The sequence below is a fragment of the Myodes glareolus genome, chromosome 9 (assembly GCF_982192425.1).
Source record: "Myodes glareolus chromosome 9, mMyoGla1.1, whole genome shotgun sequence".
NCBI classification, from domain to species: domain Eukaryota; kingdom Metazoa; phylum Chordata; class Mammalia; order Rodentia; family Cricetidae; genus Myodes; species Myodes glareolus.
In genome coordinates, this window is record NC_142034.1 from 98984224 (window position 1) to 99009496 (window position 25273).

The 25273-nt window shown below is 44.7% G+C and overlaps 1 protein-coding gene across 19 annotated transcripts in view; it reads left to right on the plus strand.

Annotated features, from left to right (window-relative positions):
* Rbfox1 (RNA binding fox-1 homolog 1) overlaps positions 1–25273 on the plus strand; it is a 1977377-nt gene that overhangs the window by 922735 nt on the left and 1029369 nt on the right. Inside the window, exon 2 of one of the 19 annotated variants that reach the window (XM_085694610.2) lies at positions 252–301. The exons of the other annotated variants lie outside the window; for them this stretch is intronic. The gene's annotated coding sequence lies outside the window, so the exon portion shown is untranslated. The remainder of the gene's footprint in view (positions 1–251; positions 302–25273) is intronic. 19 annotated transcript variants of the gene reach the window in all.

Here is a 25273-nt window from a genome sequence, read left to right on the forward strand (position 1 = left end):
GTTCCATGGAGCACTTAGCAGGCAAAGAGCAGTGATCAGCCTGCTATTCTTTGTTGACTGTAGAAGCCGGCGTTGGTGGGCTGCGTCTTCTGCTATTGACTGGGAAATAAGTTGGCTGTTAGGACATGATTTTCCATTCTTCAAAATGATACGGTGATACAGAGAACTTGAAAGCCACCCTGGAATTAGAAAAGCATAAAGAAATTGCCTTTTATGCACTAATTGAGCCATTCTGCCCATTTTCTTTGCAGGGTTACTTTTTATACTGTCGAGGCATAGCAAAGAGCCGAGTGTAAAAAAGGTAGGAAAAATGTTTTAATTAAAAGAAAAAAAAAAGTAGTTGCATGTTTCTTTTCTCCCTTTGCATCGTAGGTTAAGTGCCCATCACCCAGCCCCGGGACAATGGTTTTAGATTTGTAATAAGAAGAGAAGCTTTCGTTTTGATTGCATTGGGTGTATTTTTTCATCAGCGTCTCCCGCGTGAGCCATGATTCCAGGACAGACTCTTGTAATCTTCTGCAGTGGGAATGATTCAGCCTGAAAATCAATAGGGCATGAGGTATTTCAAGTTCTCATTATTGTAATGTGTCAACATCTCTTCAGTGACCCCAGAGTCCTGTGTTGGCTGGTTTTTCCACTGATTTATTGTGCAATCTCATAGGGCAAACTATAATTTCACTTGGAATCAGAAAGTCTCCATTTATGGTTTGTGTCTCAGTCTCTAGTCATTAGGGCATTTGTGGGGGAATCGATACCTCCTCCTGTCGCCAACAGTTCAATGAAGTTGTCACCTGCTTGGATTACAAAGGAGAATGGGCCACTGGATGCAGGAAGGGTGAGCACACTGGGCAAGCTGTATTTGGAGAAAGTGTTTCTCTGATGTTCTTCTGCTGCCAGGTGGAAGGATGACTGAACTAATCATGACCTCCATTCTAGAAAACTCTAGACACCGAGCTGCCATCACACTTCACTTCTCTTTTGCCAACCGTTTATAGAGAATGCCATTTTACTTAAGGAGGGAGCCATTCTGAAAGTCTGCCTTCCTGGAACATTTTCTTGAACCTGTGGCGTAGCATGAGTAGTTCCTAAATACCTAATCATGGTGCTGAGGCTGCAAAGACAGAAGCTCCCTAATTGGCAGAGCACCTGGGAACTGAATGAAACTCCAGCCAGAAAATCAGCATCTGTTTCCAATCCGCCATTCATCAGGATATATACCTTCCATACTCAGACGTGCCCAAAAAATCTAAAATGCATATCCAGCTCCCATCAGCTAGCCATTGGTCAGAATGTCCCTTCTGAGCAACCCTCCCTGAAGCATGATTACGCTGCACAATGTTGTAAATACAGCCCAGATCCTTCCCTAGAGGAAGTGAACACTGGGTTGTATGAAAAATCAAGCCAGAAAACTATAGAAGTCTGAAGAGTATATAAGCAGAGGCTGTTTTGAGAAGACTGAACCTGGGCAGAGTCTCAGATGGCACTGGGGTATCCAGACCCTACCCTTCTCCTCTACCAAAGAAGAGAAGCCAGCACCGACATGTGGAAACAAGTCATCATGGTAGATAGTTGACCTTGCACATGTCAATCATGGTCTCTCGTCTCACCCCTTAATAAATACTTTCGTTACTCACAAGGCTTCCTTCATAACTTGTTAAATTTCTGGTTGATGGTGTTGGTCCAGCTAGTTTGCTGTCTTTCTCCCTGTCCTCTCAGGAAGGCTCTCTACCCCCTGGAGGGAGACGCTCCAGGAGGGGCTGACTGGATGAACTGTAATACTGTACAGCCAGCTGAGATCTCTAAGGAGAAACAAAAGGAGACCTATTAGGAGCCTGCATTCTCTGCTCTCGAGTCTGACTCTTTCTCTTAATCCTGTCTACCGAAGTTACAGATCTTTCGACCCGTGACCAGTTCAACAGTCTAGAAAAGGGTCTCTTTATTCCATTTCATAGTGCATTTCTTAGACTCAGTTCCTCTCACAGTGACTTCCTGAGCTCTGTGGTGAGAGTCAGGGACCACACTCAGATGTTCTCCTCAGCTACTAAATGGGTAATTCTCCCTGAAGGTTCTTTGTTGACATTGGGAGTGATCCAGCTTGGTATTCAGAGTCCTCTTGAGACTCCTCTTCTGTTCTGGATCCCTTTAGTTATTGATGCACTAAACACTTGCAGAGGCCCTGCTGGTGCTGGGCAATCTTGGAGAGCAAGCCGAAGCTACTTCTCTGGTCATGTTTGCATTCTCATTGAGACAAAGTAAGAGCGTGGCTTTGAGTGTCTGTGCCTGAGCTCCTGTGGTGAATGTACACTTCCTGCCTTCCTGGGAATCAGTGCGGCCATTTCTGCCTTTAGCAGAGCTGAAACCCCACCTTGGTCGATTTTGGTCATTGGACATCCTGAATGGGAGGATATGTACAGAGAAAAGTCTGTGATTCTATCCGATGTCTCTAACTCAGGACAAGTGTTGTAGGTCATATTCACCATGATTAGGTAGACCGCAAGGCAAGTTGACATCAGTGGTTGCATAACTGGCTACCACTTTATCAAAGCCTATTGCCTCATCTTGAAGAACCCTATAAAAACCCCAAGGATAGCCCCCACCTCTACTATAGCCAACAATGCAGCCAGGAGTTCTAATTTAGTCCGTCATGAAATATCTTGCAAGGACTAAGGGGATGACTTGCAAGTGTGAGGACCTGAGTTTTGATCCCCAGAACTCACATAAAGCCAGAAGCAGTAGAACACATCTATACTCCAGCACTTCTACTGTAAGACTGGAGAGGGAGAGAGGGGAATTCCCAGAAGGTCATGTGATAATTAGCCTGGAATATGCATCCTGAAACACAGACAGTGGAGGGCAAGGCAACCCTTGAGGTTGTCCTGCTACCTATAAATTAACTGCCTAAACCTAAGGCATGCACACACACACCTACTCACACTACTCACAGTCAGGAAGAGAGAGAGAGAGAGAGAGAGAGAGAGAGAGAGAGAGAGAGAGAGAGAGAGAGAGAGAGTCTTGCAGAGATTACTTTGAGACGATCACTCAGAAGGGGCTTTTCCTAAAGAGAACTGAGAACTGACCCTAAACCTGGACCTGTAGGTCCAAGATAGAAGTCTGACAATATGCCTTCACATTGTGTCTGTCTTCTATGCCTGCGTGATGAGCAACTTTACTTGGGGCCATAACTTTGCGCTCTCTGGTGGGGCAATAGCTCTCGGGTGGAAGGTGCTCTGTCCTGTGAAATCTGGCCGGTCCTGGAACCTAAGATGACTTTAAGTTTAGGACAGTGACTCATCTCTGTGCTTTCGGTCTTGAAGCACAGAGGGTTATACAGACATCCTTTGAGTGATTAATTAGCATGACAATCTAGAGATAAGCAAGTGACCCAAAGTAAAGGGGATAGGCAGCCATCACCTATGTACTGTTTCTAAGACAGCCTGTGACTGAGATGCAGGAGAGAGTGGCAGCTGGAACCTCAGGGAAGTCTGTGACTCCCCTTTCTATGAGAGACTTTTAATCCCCGTTATCATCAGCATGAACCTAGATGGCATTGTAATATTTGGCTCGTATAGTTGCCATAATTCCAAGGTCCAGGTTTCCAAAGGTCAACAGTAACCTCTGCTCTGTGATGGTGGATGTCCCTGTCAGACCCACATGAATCTTAGGTAGTCCTTGACATATGTGAGATGCCTACTCGTGAGTGGTCATCACAAGACCAGACAGAGTGTGGGATGGAGAGCACACTACTGTTATATAAATGATGCTGTCACGTCTACGAACATCAATCTATGCCGGATTTGTTCTCTCACCTCTTCTGGGTTTTGTCACTACCTGCTGACTCTTATACAGGGCTGGCCTCCTCTAGGGTGATAAGTATGCTTGATTTGTATTAGCTCCTGTTTCTGGTCATGGACTAAAATACCTTCTCTCTTAGTCTTTTATCTGTCCTTGTCGATTCTAGGTTGAATCAAAATACTAACTGGGTTTATCATATGTTTTATAGTGAAACCATGTTACAACCTGAACAGTTTCATTATATGGCCCCTTGAATTACAAGGTAGACCCATGTGTGCCATTACCGGAAGGTTATAAATATCGACTCACCTGAGATACCTTGTGTGTGTAGACAAGTGGAAACTTGGGAAAACCAACCCATGGGACTGTCCTCATTTCCTTTAACTATCAACTTGGCAGTGCCTAGACTTACCTGAGAAGGGCAATTGCCCTGAACTAATTTACTTATGGCCTTTTGTCTGTGGGGACCATCCTGATTGCTTATTGATGGAGGAGATGTCACGACTGGTGTCGCCATTTCCTGTGCTAACTGTTCTGGGCTGTCTAAAATCACTGGGTGAGCATGAACTTGAGCAAGCTCTTTAAGCAGCATCTTCCATGGTTTCTGCTTCCGAGTCTGCCTAGACCTCCTTCAGTGGAGGGCTGTTCCCAGGAAGCAGAAGGCAGATGAATCTTTCCTTCCCCGAGTTGCTCTTGGTCACAGTGCTTTACCATTAGCCAGGAAACTAGGACAGTGGCTTATGTTTGTAATTCAGGAGTTCGAGACAGAAGGATCAAAAGTTCAAGATCATATTTGGGAATATGTGATTCCAGGCCAACCTGAGCTACCCGAATCTCTCTTTTAAAAAATGAGAATGTATAGAGAGATGTATATACTTTAACAGTGTGTGTGAGAGAGGATGGGTGGAGTTTGTGAAGCACCAACGTGTAAGAGCATTCAGAGGAAAGGTGCCAATGCCCATGGTCAGTGACCGAAGGTTTTCTCTTCACCCTGTAGCATCCACTCCTTGTCACAGCCATTCATCACTTTCTCAAACATGAGCTTTCAGCAGCACCTCCCCAAATCTGACATTTCCAACCAACAATCTCTCATGCTCTCTCTTGTACCTCGGTAGTCAAAATGCCATAAAGGTAATTGCAGAACCTTGAGACTTCTTATCAGTTTTCTGTTGCAATTGTTAGCTTTGCCATGTAACAAACAATCTTATTATTCCATGGCTTAAAAAGAAGTCATTTGTTAGCTACTGGGTAGGCAATGTGGGCATTTCCCTGGCATTTCCTTTGCTGGTTTCACCTGGGCTAACTCATGTCCTGTAGAAGGAGCAGTGGGCTGCATCCCGTCACCTGGCTCCCAGCTAGCTTTACCCGAAATAATTACACAAAAACTGTATTCATTTAAACACTGCCTGGCCCATTATTTCTAGCCTCTTATTGGCTAACTCTCACATCTTGACTAACCCATATCTAATCATCTGTGTGCCACCATGAGGTCGTGGCTTACCGGCATGAATCTAACCAGCACCTGTCTAGGGAAGGGGAATCATGGCATCTGCCTCGTTGCCTTTTTCCCAGCATTCTGTTCTGTCTACTCCGCCCACCTAATTTTCTGCCCTATTAAAAGGCCAAGACAGTCTCTTTATTAACCAATGAAAGTAACACATAGACAGATGACCCTCTTACATCAATGCCCCTTAGTTGGAATGGTCTACTTTGCTCATGCTGCCAGTGAGGGGTCGTGGTGCTTTGGTCTTCTCTGTGTGACATCTCTTGGCCATTCTCTGACTGACTTAAGCTTGCTCAGTAGGCGAGCTGGGGTCTCTCAGCTCCACTGCAGCAATGAGGTAATTCTAATGCATAATTACTTCCAGTCTGTGCTTATAAGTGTCTCATTGACAGCCTGGCTCAGTACCAGTACCAAAGACAGAATAACAGATGATAAAGAAGGATTTGGAAGACTTGACCTAGGAAAGATGTGTACACACAGGAAAGCGGGGGTACTTGTCACCCACCTCATCCTTCTCTGACGCAAAATGTGCAGTGAGGACCATGATACCCAAGCTCAGTCTTTCCAGTTATCCTCTATCCTGTCTTCAGTCTCTTCCTTCCCAAGACCAGCCTTGCTTTCCTTCCCACCCACTACCCTCCCTATCTCTTCATGTTTAAGCACTGATGATCATAAGCTTGCCTCTTTTCTTCTCCCTTCTGGAGAGTGGCAGCCCAGAGGTAAGGTAGTCATTGCCTCGAATGACACAGGAATCCCCAAGATGAGACCCCACATGTCTCCCGGGGCCGCTCCAGACCTGTGTGATAGCGCACAGGCCCGCAGTGTTCTGACAACTGTGTCTGATTCACAGTATCCTGGCAGCCCCCCTGCTGGCATCTATTTGCTTTGGATCAGGGGCAGTGGTGCATCCAGCTTCTACTTTGCATTTCCATGCCCGCAGCACCAGTCAGTTTATTTCAGAGATCATTTGGAATCTAATGCGTTTGCTTTAGTGATTGTGCCGCACTGGTTCGTGCTTCCCTTGACATGCAGACAGAAGTAGATCACAGGGGCAGTAGTGGGGCGAGGACCCCTGGATCGTTTCCTTTCAAAGAGACACTAAATGACATTCAGGTAAAAGTGTAGAGGGGTTCAGAGCATGGCAGGTAGAACCATTTTCCAAACACATAGTCTTATTTGACATGCCTGATCATCAGGTAAATTGACATTGTTGGGGGCCTGGATATGAACTAGCTTGGTGCCCTGTTGATTTGCCGAATCTCCACATACATACACTTCATTACATATATGTATGGTTTATATTTTACAAAAGCAGGAGACACTGGAGAGATGACTCGGCCAGCAAGTGCTTACCTTACAAGGATGAATATCTAACATCAGTTCCCAGAAGTCATGCAAAACAAACAAACCAAAACCAAGCAGGTATGGTGTATGCATACATACCTAAGCTTGTTGGCAAGGTCGACACGGTGATCTTCCGGGTTCGCTGGCTTGTCAGCATCGACAAGTTCCAGACAATGAGAGACAAAGCAAGGTTGAAAGCACCTAAGGAATGAGAGCCAAGGTTGTCTTCTATCCCTCATGTGTGTTAGCACGTGCACGTACGCAAGCATATGCCCTTGTGCACGTGAACGTGCACATGCTTGTGTGCACACATGATCGGGAGAAAGTATGTCAAATGAGTAATTCTGTTTTTCAAAACACCTTTATTTTTTAACCAGACTTGGGGATTCTGCCCTAGTTCTGCAGCTTCTGTGTCTTAAGTATTCATTTAAGCTGTTGGCTGCCAATCACTTTTACATGGTTGTCACTTTCAGTGAGTCACCATCAGGAACAGAAATGCAAAGCTCACACACACGGATTCTCACTGTGGCATTCTTCCCTGGGCTTTGTTTATAAAAAGGAATCTAAAAATGTACATACTTGTGATTAGCGAATATGGCCTGAGGGAAAGGGCCTCTTCTTTAAGAAACAGGAAGGTAGTATTTAAAAACCAAAGGCCTCTGTTACATTCAGATGGAAAAGAAATCTTTAAATTCCAGGTAGACCTGGGACAAGAGGATTTATTCCACACTCCTAAGCATGTTTTTAGCCGCGTGTTTCTTCCGTGTATTCCTAGCCAAACAGAGACCGTGGGACACTGGAGCACTGTTGAAGAAACGAGGTGGTGCCAAGTACTGCCACATTCATCCCAGTTTCAAGAACCCATTCCAGAGGTGTACAAAGAGAACATATCTCCACAAATAGTTTTTGAAAGTTGATTTATTTACGTGGGCCTGTGTGTTCACATGCCACAGTGCACATGGGGGTGTGGAAGGACAAGTCGTTTCTCTCCTTCTACCATGTGGGATTTAACACGGGATGTCAGGCTTGGCAGCAAGCCTCACTAGTGACCAAGACTTCTCGTCAGCCCTATACAACAACAACAACAACAACAACAACAACAACGTAAGGTTCTATGGTGCAAAGGAAAAACTTCAGTGGGCGTTTGAGAAGGGAAGCCATGTTTGTAAGAGCAACATGCATGTTCTGGGGAGGTGCTGGTCCTGGAAACTCATTCATTTCTTTCAAATATTGGAAGATGGAGTTCAATGTTTGGATCCAGTGCTGGAATGAAACAGGAGGGCCAGGAGCTTTGTGATTGGAGCAAACTGTTGAGCGTTATGGCAGGAGTTAGATGTTGAACAGCACTACGTGGCTAGGATAGCAAACTAGACAGTTGTCCTTTGGTATTCTCCCAGGACTGAGTCCAGGACACGCTGGGGAGACCAACAGACAAGGGTTTTCTGGTTCCTCATAGGAGCTGTGTGCATCCTTCTTGTGGGCTGTAAGTCACTCTGGCTGACAGAATTTCAGTTCTGCAATTCTGCGGTCTCATTTCTGTGCCTGTAACAACAGACCGTGGCCTAAAGTCGCTTTGGAAAAGAAGGGTCTATTTGGCTTTTAATTCCAAATCATAGTTCATTGTTTCAGAGAAGTCAAGGCAGGAAGTCAAGCAGTGGGCCACATTACATCCACACCAAAGAGCAAAGGGAATAAATGCATGCTTGTTGCTTCCTGCTGCTTACCTAGACTTCATTACTCTTGTAAGCTCAGTGTCCTACACATAAAATAGTGGCCCTTCCATTTAGGCTGGTCTTCCCAGGACCAGCATTGACAGCCACCTCCCCACAGGCATGCCCACAGGCCACCCTGATCTAGACCAACCTTCATCAGCACTCTCTTCTCTGGTGATTTTAGTTTGTATCAAGTTGGCAGTTAAAACTCACTAGGCAAGCAGATAGTTGTCACGTTGTTTAGGGGAAAGAGACACGAGAAAGCCTGTCCACACTCAGCACCAGTGCTAAACTTCCTTCTCTCGGTGTTCCCCCCTTGTGGTTAATTGGGTGCTGATTGGACCACAGGGAGCATGTGAGAGACGGGTCCTACAGAAACTGTTCGGGCTCCAGAAAAGTAGTTAGCAGAGGGAAGGGCCTGAGCTCAGACAGAACAAGATGTTTCTTGCTGTGCTGTTCACAAAAGACAAGAAATGAAATCAGCCCAGCGATTCATCGGCAGATGACTGGGTAAGGAACAAGCAGTTCATACACACAGTGATTTTATTCAGCTGCAAAGATTGAGCTGGGAACCTGTATAGGGAAATAGACGGAATTGAGATCATGATGTTAAAGGAAATAAGCCAGACCCTGGAATGCTTTCATATGTGCACACTCTGTGTGTGTGTGTGTGTGTGTGTGTGTGTGTGTGTGTGTGTGTGTGTGTGTGTGAAAAATTGAGAGTAGAAAAGGAAGTAGGAGAGGAGAGGAAGAGATCTAATGGATGAAAAACGGAGAACAAGAAAAAGCAATACTGGTCAGGACAGATGTCTCAGGAGTTAAGAATATTTGCTGTTCTTGCAGGGTATTAGAGCCCAGGACTAGTGTTGAGCAGTTGATAACCCCCTGATAGCTACAGGGCATCTGGCGCTCCCTTCTGGCCTCTACGGGTATTACACTCACATGTACATGTGCGCATACCCCCTCACACACATCCCCACCACCACCTTCCCCCCACACAGAGGGAAAAAGAAGATTTAGAAAAGAAGAGGCTGGAGTGGTGAAGAGCACTGGCTGCTTTTTTGGGAACCTGAACTCAATCCCTAGTCACCTCCATGGTGACTCTCAACCATCTGTAACTTCAGTCCTGGATGAGCTGATACCCTTTTATGACCTTCAAGGGTATGTCACAGACATATATGAAGGCAAAACACCCATATGCATAGAATAATAAAATAAAATTTTTAATGTTTAGAAAAGAAAGATATAACAGAGTGTTTCCCTGAAACTATCAGCAAAGCAGCAAGAGGAAGGGACAAGGTTATGGCAAAGCAAGTAAAACAAAACAGAAATGTTTATATTAAGCAAAATGCCTCTGTGAAACTTGTTGCTATTGCAAGAAAGCTACATATAAATATAGAATACTGAAAGAGTCCCCTGAGCCTGGAGGAACCATGGAGTTGTGTTAGCTGATACTGTACTGTGACTCGATGGTGGCCTACAAGGATCTTTCCAGGTAACAAGAGGGACCAGCCAAGAGCAACGCCCTGGCTCCTTGGGAGGACACCTGGAGGACTGGAACAGGAGGAGTTATGTAAAACTCAGATGTAAGGAGGGGGTCAGGAAGGGAAAGTCTCACTCCCTTCTTGGAGTGGCTGTAGAGAAGCCTGGACGACAAACTAAAGCCAGTGTCGGGCAAATCAGGAAGGTTTGGAGAACACAGGAGAAGGTGCCTGAAAAGGACGATGGGCCGAGCTAGAATGTCAGCACTGTGAGAGAAACTTGGGGTGTCTCTGGGCCTGTCATATAGTCAATACACTTCTCCATCGGTCGTAATGACAATCAGGGCTTAGGTAATGGTGATAATGGCTGCTTACCTGTACTGAGGGGTGGCGAAATGTCAGGATCTGAGTTCATTGTCCTAAGGGTTTCCCGGTCTTTGCGTTTTCCCAGGGTCAGAATGTCCTTCAAACCCTGTCCTCAAAGTACCTGAGGGGTCTTCCATTCTTGATAATTCTGTAGGTACTCCCTCATTTGGTTTCTGTACCCATGGCTCTGTTATCTTAGCATCTCCCTAATTGACCTCCCCAGGGCCCACCTTTGATTTCTAAACCATTGCCCAGACAATAGACAAATGTAAATCAGAAACCGCCATACATTCATCTTCAGATCATAATGTTTTATAGAAGCACATGGAGAGGAACAAGCCTGGTGGAGTAGATAACCAGAGTTGCCTCTCCGCGGCAGAACATCCTTCTGTCTTTGAAAGGAAGGATACCACAGCCATACTACACCATGCATGGAATCGGAGGTCAGCAACAGGATAAGGACGGTCACCAGAAGACAGCCATGATCTGCTGTCACTTAAAGCAGACATCCAAGACAGTCACACACAGAAAGATAAAATGGGAGCCTGGTCACCAGGACGTTAGAGGAGAACTGATGTGGAGTTTGGGGTGTTTTGTGTGTGGACATGCTTATGTATGTATGTGTTAGATGTATGCACACATGTGTGAAGGTCAGAGTTCAATCTCCACTTGAGTTTTGAGACAAGTTCTCCTGCTGGGGATGGGGCTGACTGATTGGGTGTGGCTTGACAGACAGCTGGGCTCTCAGGATCCTGAGATTCACATTCCCAGTGCTGGGCTTACAGGCATATACTGTTATACCTGAATTTTTTTATTAAATGTCAGTGTTCTGTTCAAACTTAATTCCTGTGCTTTCAAGGCAAGCAATTTACTGACTTAGCCATCACTCGAGCCCAAGCATTGTGTTTTAATGTGTACAGGGTTTCAGATTTGCAAGGTCAAAATGTCCTGGCCATCTAAGACACAACACTGTGTGCACGCTCAGCACGACTGAAGTGGTCCTAGATGAGTGATGGAAAACATGTCATAATCCCTTTTAGCCACAATAAAAACTTTAAAAATACCCTGATAATATTATATTTACAATGATCCAATAGTGTTTCTGTTCTGTTTGGAAAACAAGAAGAGAAAATAGTGACTTTCGTCTTAAGGGCCTACGACATCCGGTCTCAGAGAGAGACCGTATCTCCCCGTGGTTTGTTGTGCCCTTATTGTGTTGTGTGTCTCCTCTTTTGCCTGCTCATCTTCAAGGCTGCCAAGGTCACCGCAGCCCTCTGCATCTGCCCTTCCTCTTCCCCGGAATGCTCCATGCCTAGATTTATAGGAGGAGTCGTTTTTATGGTGTTTAAGGCGGTAGATTAAGTTCCGAGAAGGTCCTTGCCACTTATAATAAAAAGATGATGAATGGCGATGCGAGAGAAGCTTCTACAGTTCTTGTCATTAACGTCATCAGCTCTGTTTGCTTCGGGTCTCTTTTATGGGTAAATGGATTTGTTCCGTCATAAGCTTTCGATTTAATGGAGCCTAAGGCCGCCTTTCAGAATGACTCTGTCTTTTTGGATATGGCTTTAAAATCTACCACTGACTTTGAGAAGCACTGGTCTTCAAAACCCCTGGAGACGCTTGTAACTCACTTTATGTTTCCCAGGAGTTTTGTGTAGAAAGGGTCTCTCCAGTAAAACTGTAGCATCGGGTATTGCAGTTTGTTTGTTTGTTTTTTTAAGGGGTGATTGGCTGGACAACAGATTTAACTTTAGGAACCAGCCGCGTTGTGTAAATATAAACTAAGCCGTGTCTCCCCTACCTCAGGCAAAGTCCCATGAGCTATGATGTTTCATACAGTCTGTAGAATGATCTGCAATTGCTATACTTTCAGTTTTGAGTGAGTGAGTTCATTAAACAGAGAGCAAGAGAAAGTTAACAAAGTAGCAAGCAGCAGCTAGATAAAAGCAATGGATTACCCCAGCATCAGCATCGCCAGCTCAGCTGGGGACGGCACACAGCACAGACGACTGCCATCTGGTTGGCAGCCTGCGACAGACATTGACTAGGGAAGTTGAGGCAGTTAGCTAGTTTCGCTGATTGAGCTCTCTCTTCACGGAGAGAGCTTCTGATTCTTGCTCCTGTGCTGGTGTTTTTATACCACAGGATGAACAATGTTCATTCCTGTCAGAAATGACTGGACAGTTAGCTTTGTTAAAAGGTGTAACTTTTCTAATGCCCTAGCTTTGTTTGTTTGGTTTTTCTCCTTGTTAAAGGGTCAGGGGAACAGCCTGAAGGAGACCAGGGGCCTTGGAGGGCAGTTTTGCAAAAAACAAAACAAAACAAAACAAAAATAAACCTTAGGTATGAAATAAGGGATCTATTCTGCTTCCCGGGACAGCTTCCCCATGAATTCAGAGAGCACGTGACAAATTAAGACTGTACATTAACGTTGCTTCCTCAGACTCGAACTGGAATGTGGTGGACCCCTAGCCATGTGGCCCATAGGATCCAGGACCTGGCTGTATTTGTTCTGTTGAGGGATGGAGAGGTACAATCCATTAGTATGGCTTTCCTCCTGGTGTTCAGTTACAGAAAGGTTCTGACTCTTAACTCCCTATTTCCTGAGCCCTTTGCTTGGGAGTCAACACAGAGGGCGCTCACAGAGAAACCCTTGGGGCGCTTGTTCTTGTTCTTTAGAAAGACTCTTTTTCATGAGCCCCTTTGTCTCATGGGGCTGGCTAGCTCTGAGCAGACTTAGCAGAACTCAACAGGCTCCTGCTGGTGACCCCGAAAGCCTGCTTTTCAGTAACTTCAAGTTGAAGTGTTTTTGAGGTTTGAACTGTTTTTGTTTGTGGAAGGTCACGTGCAAAGCGGACTCCCAGTTTCCCCTGCGGTTCCGCATAAGGAACCCAGTCTCTGCCCCGACTATGCGTCCTTGCTAAGAAACGCGTGTTTCTGATCACAGAGGGACAGCATGCGCTCACAGAGGGACAGCATGCGCTCACAACAGCGCATTTATTGTCACTCATTTGTCCGTGGAGTCCCTGAGAAATTGGTGGCTCTTGGATTCCACGGGATGGAGCAGTCGGAAGGCTGAAAGCCTGGGCGTTCCTTTGGAGACTTCTTACCAAATGAATTTTAATGACCTGCCTCCCTCCCTCCCACAAACACAGTTGGACACTCTGCTGGGCAATCACATTTAAAGGCTGGAGGCGCTCCAAACCTGAGCATAGAGGAATCTCTGTTTCATTGTCTCAGACTACTAAAAAGAAAAAGACAACTATTCGTTGTCAGTACCTGGCAGGGCTATGAAGGCTTCTATCATATTCCTTAAGTAGCTCTTTACCCTTGGAAAGCTTTCTGTATGCAGAGAAAGCAAAGCAACAAAACCCCAGTAAGACCAGGCTTCTGTTAAACTCGCCAGTGGTAATGGATGACAATTTCCTTCCCCTGTAAGAGACGGGGAGTGAATCTCTGCTCCAGTAGGTTCTTCCCTTCTCTCCCATGCTATCCTCAAGTGCTGGTAAGTGGTGAATACAGAGAGATGTTTAAAAAATGCCATTTTGGTGAAAGGGGCCTGGGACCCTCAAAGTAGAGTGTACCAGAGTGGGCACACTGCAGGGAAAGTCCACTCGTGTACGGATGCGCGTCTGGGAAAGTCTGTGGAGGAGCCTGCTTTCCACCTGTGGATCTACAGCGATGCAGGTCCGCTCCTGTTAGGACTCATGCCTGCAAAAGTCTATTGAGAAGCCATAAACAGGAATAATATGGAGGGAGAGAGTAGAAACTGCTAATTAGATGGGCCAGTGCCAGGCTTGGTGTGGCAAGGTGACTTCACATTCTTTGTAAAAAGAAGCAGAGGTGTGTGGGTATGTGTGTATGTGTGTATGTGTGTGTGTGTGGGGGGGGGTGCAGGAGCCTTGTCACAAAGCTTCCTTAGTAGTTAGTTATCCTCTTATTTCCTGCGTTTTCTCACCACCCACTGTGTAGCAGAAATGTGTCCTCCTTGGCACCCAGAGAACATTCTGGGTAGAAAGAAAACCTGGGAGTCTTCCTGTTGATATAGGGGCATTTTAAAGCGTACTTTCTTAGATCAAAATTGGTTTTTATATCGGCAGAGATAAGGATCCCATAGAAACTACTAACTGGCATCATGAAGAGTCATTATTGTCAAGCCAAGGCCATTGTGCATAGTCTTCGCACATAATTGCCGTGGTTAGACTGGACACCAAAAGGGGAATGTCAGCTTACTGTTAAGAATCTGTACCAGAGACTGGGCATGAGTTGTGGTGGAGGGTGCTTTCCCGGCCTGTGCAGGGCTCCAGGTTCAGTCTCAGGAACCGCAGAAAAAAATAGCGTTGTCAAATATTTGTTGAGCCATTTTGGGATACAGTGAAAAAATCTTGTTTTGTCTATATCCATTGTGGATTAAATAATTCAGGAGAAAATGTACCTGTGAGTCCCCACTTCATCACCAGGGAACTGTGTAGCAGCAGGTGCTGGCAGGGCATGGAGGCTGGGCAGAAGATGGGTTAGACAAGGATATTATATGAAGAGCCCCAGTCCTGGCACACAGAGTGCCTGGAGGGAAAATGGTTTACTTTTCCTTTAAAAGTGCAGTCTGGAGTGAAAGGCTTAGTACCATTCTGTCTGTGAAGTTGCGAGCATCTTCTCCTACATTTATAGGTATGGTATTGCGACTTTTGCCTTTAATATCTCCTTCCAAATGAGAGACAGACATTCACGGAAGTAGTGCCAGAAGTATGCCCAGCCTGTGTCACGGGAGCACTGGCTCTCTGGGGACAAGTTGCTACGAAGAAACTTCCCAACACCGGCTGACTCTAATTTAAGTCCTTGGCTGGTTTCTGACAAGCCACTTTCTGGAAAGGCTTGGTGATGTATAGCCTGCCCCGCTTCCACAGCTAGCGTGTCCACATCACCCCCCATTCTGCATATGCACTTTGCTCCGGTCCAGAAATAACTGTTCCCCTTCACCTTTCCCACTCAAGGTTGTGTCCTGATCCCCATACATCTGTGTTTAGGGCACAACTGGAGGGTCGTCAATTAATCTTATGCATGACAGTTAATTACTCCCCGAAGCCTCCTTCTCTCCTTCTCAGCTGGCTGGGTAGGTGGAGAGGCTTCTTTCAGATACCAACATCCTCCATCTCCCCAAGGGCTGGCTTCTGCCAGCTTTTCTTCTCCCACCTACCCTGCTATAGTGGGAGGGGATTTCAGCTTATAGTCAAGGAAAATCGTGAAACCCTTTGTGTTTCAAGGCTCCTTTGCTCAATTATTTAATGCCGTGACTCTTAAAACCCCAACTGGGTCTATATTGCTAAAATAAACTGGCGATTTTCTTGTCCCCCATTCTGGATTACAAAGCCCGTCTTTACTCGTGTTGTCTCTAACACGGGCTCGACTTTCAGACAGCCCTCTCTCATATCCTGGTGTGTTCTCTTATGCTCGAGTGTTTTCCAAGTAGCCATTTGGCTTTCCTCCTTTGGCTATATCATAACTTCATTTTCCAGTTCTTAGAAATACACCACTCCTGGAGTTATCATCACTGTAACACCTGTGGTACCTTGGGCCCTAATTACGGTGATGTAGAGCACGCAGCATTGGCATGATATGTTTACATTTATACATATAAATGTTTCTAGTTTCAGAGGAAAAGCACCTCAAGTATAATGAACATTCAGTTTCATAATGGTGGATGCCTATAGTCCTGGCAGAAGGAGGCGGCTGATGGTTATCATGGTGATGGTTGTTGATGACGATGCTGGTGACAAAGGTAGTGATGATGGTAGTGGTGTTGCTGATGAAGGGGTGGAAGTTATGGTGATGTTGACAGCAATGATGTTAATGTTGGTAGTCATGATGGTGGTGCTGACAGCAATGGTCACGATGGTGGTGCTGATCTTGGTGGTGATGATGACAATTCACATTGGGAGGGAACGAGACCTCTGGTTGAAAAGGTATTCATAGTGTACCAGAGGCTTTGTTAAGGTCACATTTGTGTGGGTGGAAATAATTCACATTCTACATTTTGTTTTGTCTTGTGAATGTTCTCGCTCCTGAGTTGGAGGAAAATGCAGACTTGTTGACTAGAATGTCTAGACAGATGAAACTGGGAGTCTGCTGTCTGCAGGTGCTTCCGAAGTGGTGTGGATTCAGGGGAGTCCAAGTGATGTGCACCATTTACAAAGGAGATGGAAGTTATGTAAGGCTTCCGTGTGCCTCATAAAGAGTCATTGCAGGTGGGAAAGACAGAGAGAAAAATGACCTGTGCCCTGGGTAGTAGCAAGGCTGGGAGCAGATGCTGTGTATGGGCACTGCGTAAAGAGAAAGAAACAATGCAAAGGGCCAGGTGATTGACCTGTGTTATTAAACCAAATGTCTTTCATGTTACATGTAGAGGAATGGTTTTCTATGGTTTTCCCAGGGTCCTTCGGATATGATGAGAATTCTCATTCATGCTTTTCAAAGCAAGAAAATACCATGGGTTGCTTGTGTGCATTGTTTTTGGCTCCTGAGTCTGCTGAACAACCATCAGCCTCCAGTGCATGCCATGAGGCTCTCCAGAGTTATCACTGCTCTGTAATTTCATGGGTCTGTCTGTCTATACTTATCAGGATGTATGTTCTGTGTAAGTCCTATAAAGGTGCATGCCCCTTGTTCCCAGAGCCAATAGCAGTGGACAATTGCACTTGACTTGAACTTAATCACACACAGAATTTGTGTGTGATTAGGCTTACCACCTAAAGGGGCAGGAAAATGGTATAGAAAATACATTCCCACTGGGTTCCTGAGAACGAAGGTCAGTGCCTTAGTCTGACCACATTCTTCCTTCTCCATGAGAAGCTGTCAGGCACCAAGATACAGGTATAAGATGGAACACCGGGGTCGCCAACCAACCACAAACCCAAGCTTTGGAGTGGACAAAAGTCAGCTGTTGTGATTTGTGTGTAAAATGTGATTGGTGATGCCTGCCTGTCTACAGCACTGGGGTAGCTAAAGAACAAATGAAAGCCAATTGCTGGAGTAGTTAGTGCTCTGGAAATGGTCACATGAGAATAGTCAGGAGGTAAGGTTGTTTGATGTTGCTGTGCTTATGGCACAACTACTTTGGGGAAAGAAATTTGCCATGGGTTACCGTATGATACTAGTAGCCCAGGTTACTGTATGATACTCTTCACCTAAGAAAAGCACAGACCATGTACCCTCTGATGAAGGCCTGTAAGAACCCACAGTTCTTGCATGTCTGTCTCTATGTTAGCAACCTGGGTAGGTATTTACTCATTTAATCACCATAGGATTCTGCTATCTCCATTTTACAAGAATGCAGATTCAAAGGATTAGATGGTTTATCTATAGTCAGGCAGCTAACTAGAGCCCGAGCTGTGAACATGGGTCCCTGTTCCTCACCAATGTGACAGAGTGATTGGTCTTTCTTAGTTTACTAGGAAAGGTGTGAGCGAGCTGCTTTTTCCTGAGAGGTGAGTAGTCAGCACTGAGAGACTGCTGATGTGTTTCTGCCCTTTGTGAAGTCTCAGTGGGCTCTCTATGTAAGCAACTTTGCTTCTCTAAGACGAAAGCTTCTGACATTACAGAGACACAGGCTTCTCATGACTATGACATATCTAGATGTGAAGTATGGATCTCAGGGCTTTGATTCTGCTGTTCTGTGGTTAGTGGGTTGTGTGGCTTTAGGTAAAAGTTTCTTTCTTAAACTACTGGACCCTCATGGCTGACGCTTGCACATCCACCTCCCTCACAGGGGAGAGTGCTTTTGAAGTGTCTTGGTAGGGGCTGAAAAGATGGCTTAATAGTTAAGAACACTTGTTTCTTCTACAAAGGACCTGGGTTTTGATGCCTCGTCTGCCCGTGGTCACATCTTTAACTCTAGTTTCAAGGAGATCTGGTGCCCTCTTCTGGCCTCTTTTGGCACTTCATGCATATGGTGCACATACATTCATTTAGGCAACACATTCTTAGAAATAAAATAAAGATCAGCACATCTTTAAAATGTTGCTTGGTAGGGCATGGAATTTCATTATTACAAAACTGAGTTCACTGTGACAAAGAACTCTCTTGAGCCTGACCATGTGTGAATTCATAAAAAAAAATCTTGATAATGCAATGTCCATCAAAATCCCAGCAAAATTCTTTACAGACCTCAAAAGAACAGTACTTCAACTTCATACGGAACAGCAAAAAATCTAGGATAGCCAAAAAATCCTGTACAATAAAGGAACTTCTGGAGGCACCATAATCCCTGACTTCAATCTCTACTACTGAGCTACAGTACTGAAAACAGCCTGGTATTGGCATAAAAACAGACAGGAGAACCAAAAGAACCAAATAGAAGACCTAGATATCAATCCACACACCTACAAACACATGATTTTTGACAAAGAAGCAAAAGATATAAAATGGACAAAAGAAAACATTCAACAAATAGTGCTGGCATAACTGGATATCAACATGTAGAAGAATGAAAATAGATCCATATCTATCACCATGCACAAAACTCAAATCCAAATTTTTCAAAGACCTCAATATAAAACCAACCACACTGAACCTCACAAAAGAGAAAGTGGAAAGTATACTTAAATACGTTGGCACTTGAGACTACTTCCTAAATAGTAGCACAGACACTGAGAGAAACAATTAATAAATGGGACCTCTTGAAACTGAGGAGCTTCTGTAAAGCAAAGGACAGGATCAACAAGACAAAATGGCAGACTACAGAAGGGAAAAGATCTTCTCTAATCCCACATTAGACAGAGGGGTGATATCCAAAATATGCAAAGAACTCAAGAAATTGGTCATTGAAAAAACAAATAATCCAGTAAAAATGGGGTACATACCTAAACAGAGATCCCTCAACAGATGAATCAAAAATGTTTGAAAGACACTTAAGGAAATGTTCAACATCCTTAACCATCAGAGAAATGCAAGTCAAAACAATTCTGAGATTCCATCTTACACATGTAAGAATGGCCAAGATAAAAAACACTGATGACAAGTTATGCTGGAGAGGATGTGGGGTAAAGGGAACACTCTTCCATTGCTGATGGGAGTGCAAACTGGTACAACTACTTTGGATATCACTATGGTGATTTCTCAGAAAATTAGGAAACAACCTACCTCAAGATCCGCAATACCACTTTTGAGTATATACCCAAAGGATGCTCAATCATATCACAAAGACATGTGCTCAACTATGTTCATAGAAACATTATTTGTCATAGCCAGAATCTGAAAACAACCTAAATGTTCCTCGACCGAAGAATGGATAAAGAAGAAGTGGTACATTTACACAATGGAGTACTACACAGTGGAAAAATAATGACATCTTGAAATTTATGACCAAATGGATGGATCTAGAAATCATCATATTGAGTGAGGTAACCCAGACCCAGAAAGACAAATATCATATGTAGTCACTCATAAGTGACTTTTTGACATAAAGTAAAGAGAAAACCAGACTACAATTCACAATCCCAGAACCTAGGTCACAAAGAGGATTCTAAGAGAGACAAACATGGATCTAATCTACATGGGAAGTAGAAAAAGACAAGATCTCTTGGGTAAATTCAGAACATGGGGATCATGGGAGAGGGTTGAAAGGGAAGGTAGATGAAAGGGAGGGGAGCAGAGAAAATATATAGCTCAAATAAAAATAATTTTAAAAAAATTGATAAAATTTCTAATCTTGGATACTGTGTCTATATAGATATTTGTTCAAAAAGAAGACAAACACTCTACAAATAATATAAGTAAATGGAGATTTACTAGAAAACTATTGGATGGATGTAGCTCAGTTGGCAGATTGCTGTGCTAACGTACAGGAAATCCTGTGTTTGATTCCCAGCACCACATAAACTGGGTATAGTGACATAACCTAAAACTGTAGCATGCAGGACTTGGAGACAGGAGCATCCTCAGTTACATAGGGAGTTCAAGGTCAACGTGGGAGTACAGGAGACTCTGTACCACCAAATGGAACAGGCAAAGGGGTGCCTGAAGGCTGAAGGTGTCAGCTGCAAAAGCAAGTTTAGGTTGGGAGGGCAAGATGTATGTGGTTCTTAGAGTCTCAGGAGATGGCCCTCAGCTGGGCTGTGTCCCAGCACCATTGGGAAGAATGACACCAGTGTTTTACCTTTGATGTGGCTAGCTAGAGCAATGCATCTTTCCTTCATTTGGGGAGACCAAGCCAACTGACAAATAATCCAATCAGATGGAGTTGCTAGGTCAGGGGAAATTCCCCAAAGAGAACTGGAATATTTTCCATAGAAAATATGACTGTTGATGCTTCACAGCTGGAAGCAAGGTATGGAGGTTATACATAATTCTAAGCCACTAGAGAGACACAAATTGGCATAAATTTTCTGGAGAGTAATTTGTCAACTTGTACCCAAACCTTTTTACAATGTTTGGATCTTTTAATCAAGGCTCCACTTCCTGGAATAGAGACAGGCTGCAATCAGGCAGGTGGGAAAGCATCACGCGCCTGGTGTTCACGTGTCTGTTAGTCAGTGGGCCAGAGAGGCATCAGGCAGTGGGTGTTGGTTCCCTGGCAGCAGCTAGAAGCTGGGGAGGAGAGGCTTAAAGGACATGTGATTTCTTCTCCCGGTAAAGCCAATGGCAGTTTGAGATGTTTGAAGAAGGCACACTATGCATTTCAGAAGTTGCACGTACTGCTTTTATTTATTTGGTTTTTTGATGGGATCTCACGATGTAGCCCTGGCTGTCCTCAGCCTCAGCCTTGGCAGTCCTCCTGCCTCAGTCTCCTGAACACTAGGATTACAGGTGTGCTTCCATACCCAGTGAGGTATTCTGCTCATACTTGAATTCTTCTCATTTACTCCCTCACCTGCCTCTCCTCCTCCTTCGTCTCTTCTCCTCCCCTTTCTTCTGTTCTCTCTCTCATCTGTCTTGCTCCCCCTTTGTCCCCTTCTGCCTTTCCTCCTTCTCCAATCTCCCTTCCCCTTCTCTTCTTTCCATTCCTTATTTTTCTTCTCTCTTTCTTCTTCCCTTCCCTTCCTCTTCAGTCCTTCTTTTCCTGCCCCTCACTTCCTTTTGTTTGCTCCCCATACTTCTCTCTGCCTTCCCCTTTTTTCTAACCCCTTTCTTCTTTCCTTTTTTCTTCCCTCTCTTTTGTACTTCCTTTTTCTTCTCTTCCCTTCCCCGTTCCTTCTTCTTCTCTCCTCTTTTCCTCTTCACCCCTTCCCTATACCCCGTACTTGTCTCCTTCCCTTTCTCTCCTCCCTTCTTTTATGCCCTGCCCTCTCTAGTTATTATCTCTGCTAAGGTCATACTTTATTTCTAAGACATGCTTGTGGGTTAGCCTGGGAGCCATGTAGTCCTTACAAGGCTATCAAAAAAAATGTACTTTTTTTTCTGAGCCATAAACTTAAATGTGACATATAATGTATATTTTCTCCTGAACTACGCTTCTTATATCTAGGTAATGAGGAATTCTCATGTTCAACAAATGGAAGGGGTAAGTTTGGGGCTCAGCATTGAAGTTCTCCTACCATGTCATTGGAATCCCGTTTAGGTTCTGTTGAGTGGGTGGTAATAGTAGCAGAACTGTCCTTTGGGCTCCTGAACATCCAAGCCCCAGAGTTAAAAGTTCTCTTCTCACTTCTCTCACCAAGGTTATTGAGTATCTTTTACAAAGCCAAATATTTGTTTCCTTATGAGAGTGTTAGGAGAGTTGCCAGAGTAGAAGTTCTTGCAGCTAGAAAACCTGCATCTCCTTTCTTTGAATCGGTTTCCAAAGACTACATGGTCCATCTCAACTGACTGAGGACCCATGATATGGGTGTCTGTGTGTCTGAAAGATGATGATGCACATCCATATGGCTTCCAAGGGAATAAATACCCATTCTACCTTCAACAAAAAGGACACAAAACAAACATTGTTAGCCTGGAAGCAATGGCAAAGAATGTCCATGCATGTTCCAGAGATGGCATATGTTGGAACACCAAACACTTGCCATCTTCTCATTGATTAATTTTGACCAAGTTGGCTGTTCATCAAAGGATTCAGATTTCCATTGTACTAGGAGAATTGTTTAAATAGGTATGATTATGAAGACATCAATCTCAGTCAGTGAATATAGACACTTCAAAGGCTGCAACGTATTTTTCTACTGGTGTAAGGATGGCAGTGCTATGTGAAGCCGCTTCTGTTCATTTTAGTCCTGAGAAGGTGTCATGGGTAGAAAGCTATGTATCAGCTTCACAGGAACTGAAACCTGGGAACCTGGGTATTAAGATTAAGTAACAGTCAATATTGATAACCAACTCATCAAGATATAACTAAGTTTGATTACCCCAGCTGTTTTTAAAGTACCTGCTAGAAGATGGACCTTGTCAAGGGTTGCTTCAAAATGGTATATTAGATCATGCATCCCTTGCTGGCTCCATGGACATGACATCTGTTCTGCTTTGAGAGAGCAACCCTACCCTTACCTTAGCCTGTAGCCTTTGCAGAATCAGCAAGTACCTGTGCACTGCTGCACCTTAGCCACATGTCCTTCTCCACTGGGTAGATCTTTCTAGACTTAGGATCTTTCTGTCTTTTAAATATGCATCCATCTATCCATCTATCTATCTATCTATCTATCTATCTATCTATCTATCTATCTATCTATCATCTCTCTCTCTCTCTCTCTCTCTCTCTCTGTGTGTGTGTGTGTGTGCGTGTATGTGTTTGCCAATTTATGTGGGTGCCTGTGGAGCTCAGAAGATGGTGTCATATCCCATGGAATTGGAATTGGAGACCCATGTAAGCCATCCAACATGAGTTCTTGGAAACACACTTAGATCCTTTGCAAAGGCAGCAAATGATTTTAATTGCTCAAAAACCTCTCCTGACCCAGGTCTATTTCTAGTCTATGACTTTGTACTGCTTTCTCTTACTGCTTTAGAAAGCTAGTCTCCCATTCCAGTCATCAAAAGACATTTCCCACCTGAAAAATCACTGTCCTCCACCATGTTTACCACTCTCTGGAGCCATCTCATGTGTTTGTTTAGTTGCTGGATTGTCTATTTCTATTAACCAGGGTGTATACTCAGCGAGACCAATGCCCTGGGCCTCCTGACTCACTTGTTTTCCCAGCATGCAGTACCTTATATAATAAAATGCATTCATTTATTAGACATTTGGGGAGGAAAGTGCAATAAAGAAGAATGGAGAAGGGGTGGAGGGAGGAAAAGAGAGGTGAGAAGAAAGGGAAGGAAGAAGCTAGAAGAAAGGGTGGGAGAAAGGCTAGAGAAGGAATAAGTAGAGGAGGAAGTGAGGTGAAGAGGGAGGAGAGAGGGGTAGAGAACAGGGAAAAGAAGCCCACTGGAAAGTCTCTCAGTTGACAATTGGTTCCTGGGGTCCTGGGCCACCTGTGAGGAGCTGGGGCTTGTGAGAAACAGTGCATTTGATTGTATATGTGAAGTTAGTCTGTGTGTGTTGCTGGGACATGATACCCTGGACTGGATAACTACAAACAACAGAGATTTATGGGGTCCTATTCCCAGCTCCAGGCCATAGCCACTTTTGCATCTGGAAGTCATAATCTTTTCCTTGAAAATGGTGGCTTGTTAGGGATGACCCCAGCTAAGACTCCTGGCAATGGTGGAGGGTGTGCCTGAGCTGGCCTCCCCATGAGATCAGGTTGGTGACTGCCCTAATTGTCAGCATGGAGCCTTTGTACAGGGCCTGATGGAGGTAGATGCAGTGATCCACGTTCAGACACTGAGCCCAGCTCTGGAAGTCCAGTTGAGGAGGGCCTGGAGGGATTATATGAGCCTGAGGTGGGTCAGGATCATGATGAGGAGACCCACAGAGACAGCTGGGCTGAGCTTGTGAGAGTTCATAGACTCTGGGAGGGACAGCTGGAAAGTCAGAATGGGATGGACCTGGGCCCTCTCCATCTGGTGACAGTTGTGTTGCTTGGTCTTTTGTGGGGCCCTTGGCGGCGGGACTGAGGCCTGTTTTTGATGCATGAGTTGACTCTTTGGAATCTCTTCCTTATGGTGGGATGCCTTGCTCAGCATTGTTGCAGAGAGGGAAGCTAGGTCCTGACTCAATTTGACGTGTTGTGCTTTGTTGATTCCCATGGGAGGCCTTACCTAATCTGCATGGAGATGAAGGAGGAATGGATGAAGATGGAAGGGAGGAGAGGGAGGGAGGAAGGGGGAGGACAGGGAAGAGGGAAATCTGTGGTTGCTAAGTAAAATGAATAAAAAATGATGAATAGAAAAAGGAAAAAAATGGTGGCTTGTGACCATGACATCAGGAGAGAAATAAAGATGTGTCCCCACATTGCAGAAGGAATGGATGAACAAAATAGCTCTCCCAACCCTTCATAAGGTTACTAATTCCTTCAAGAGGGGTGGGTCCTCATGCCTAAACTACCCCCTGGAAACTTCCGTTAATGCTATAGGGGTGACAGGGTTGTGTCTTCATGCCTAAACCACCTCCTGGAAGCCCCTGTTAACGCTATAGGGTGAGAGTTTAGTTTCAGCACATGGATTTTGGAAGGCACATGCACACTCAAATCCTGGCATGCGTGAAGCTCTGTGACAGTGACAAGGAAAGAACCGGAAGTTGTGCTTGAATGCAAGGCTGGTTCCATTGAAGAGGACTTTATCAGCACAGGCTTTGAGGTTAGAAAGCAATAAAAGTCACATTTTTTTGTCCTCATCACTGACATGAGCGAATGCACCACCCATGGGGAGAGTGAGCCATGCAGTCTTCACCTGAACTGCAGTAAGCATCCACCACACCCATTCTTTATTTCAGGGTGATCCGAAGCTCCCATTTCTCTGTGTTTGACTCTTCTCTCTTCCTTCTCATGTTAATATTATATGGCATTTTGATTTTGAAACGAACACTAAGCATCTCATTTTATATCTTGTAGCAACTTGGAAATTTCCTACAAAGGTTTACTCAGCAGGCTCCTCGAAGAAGCAGTTCTCCATTGCAGCTGGAGAGCAGGCTAAGGAAATAGTTAGGCGCTTGCCTTGGAAGCATGACAACCAGAGTTCTGTCCCCAGAGCCCACGTGGACGAGCAGG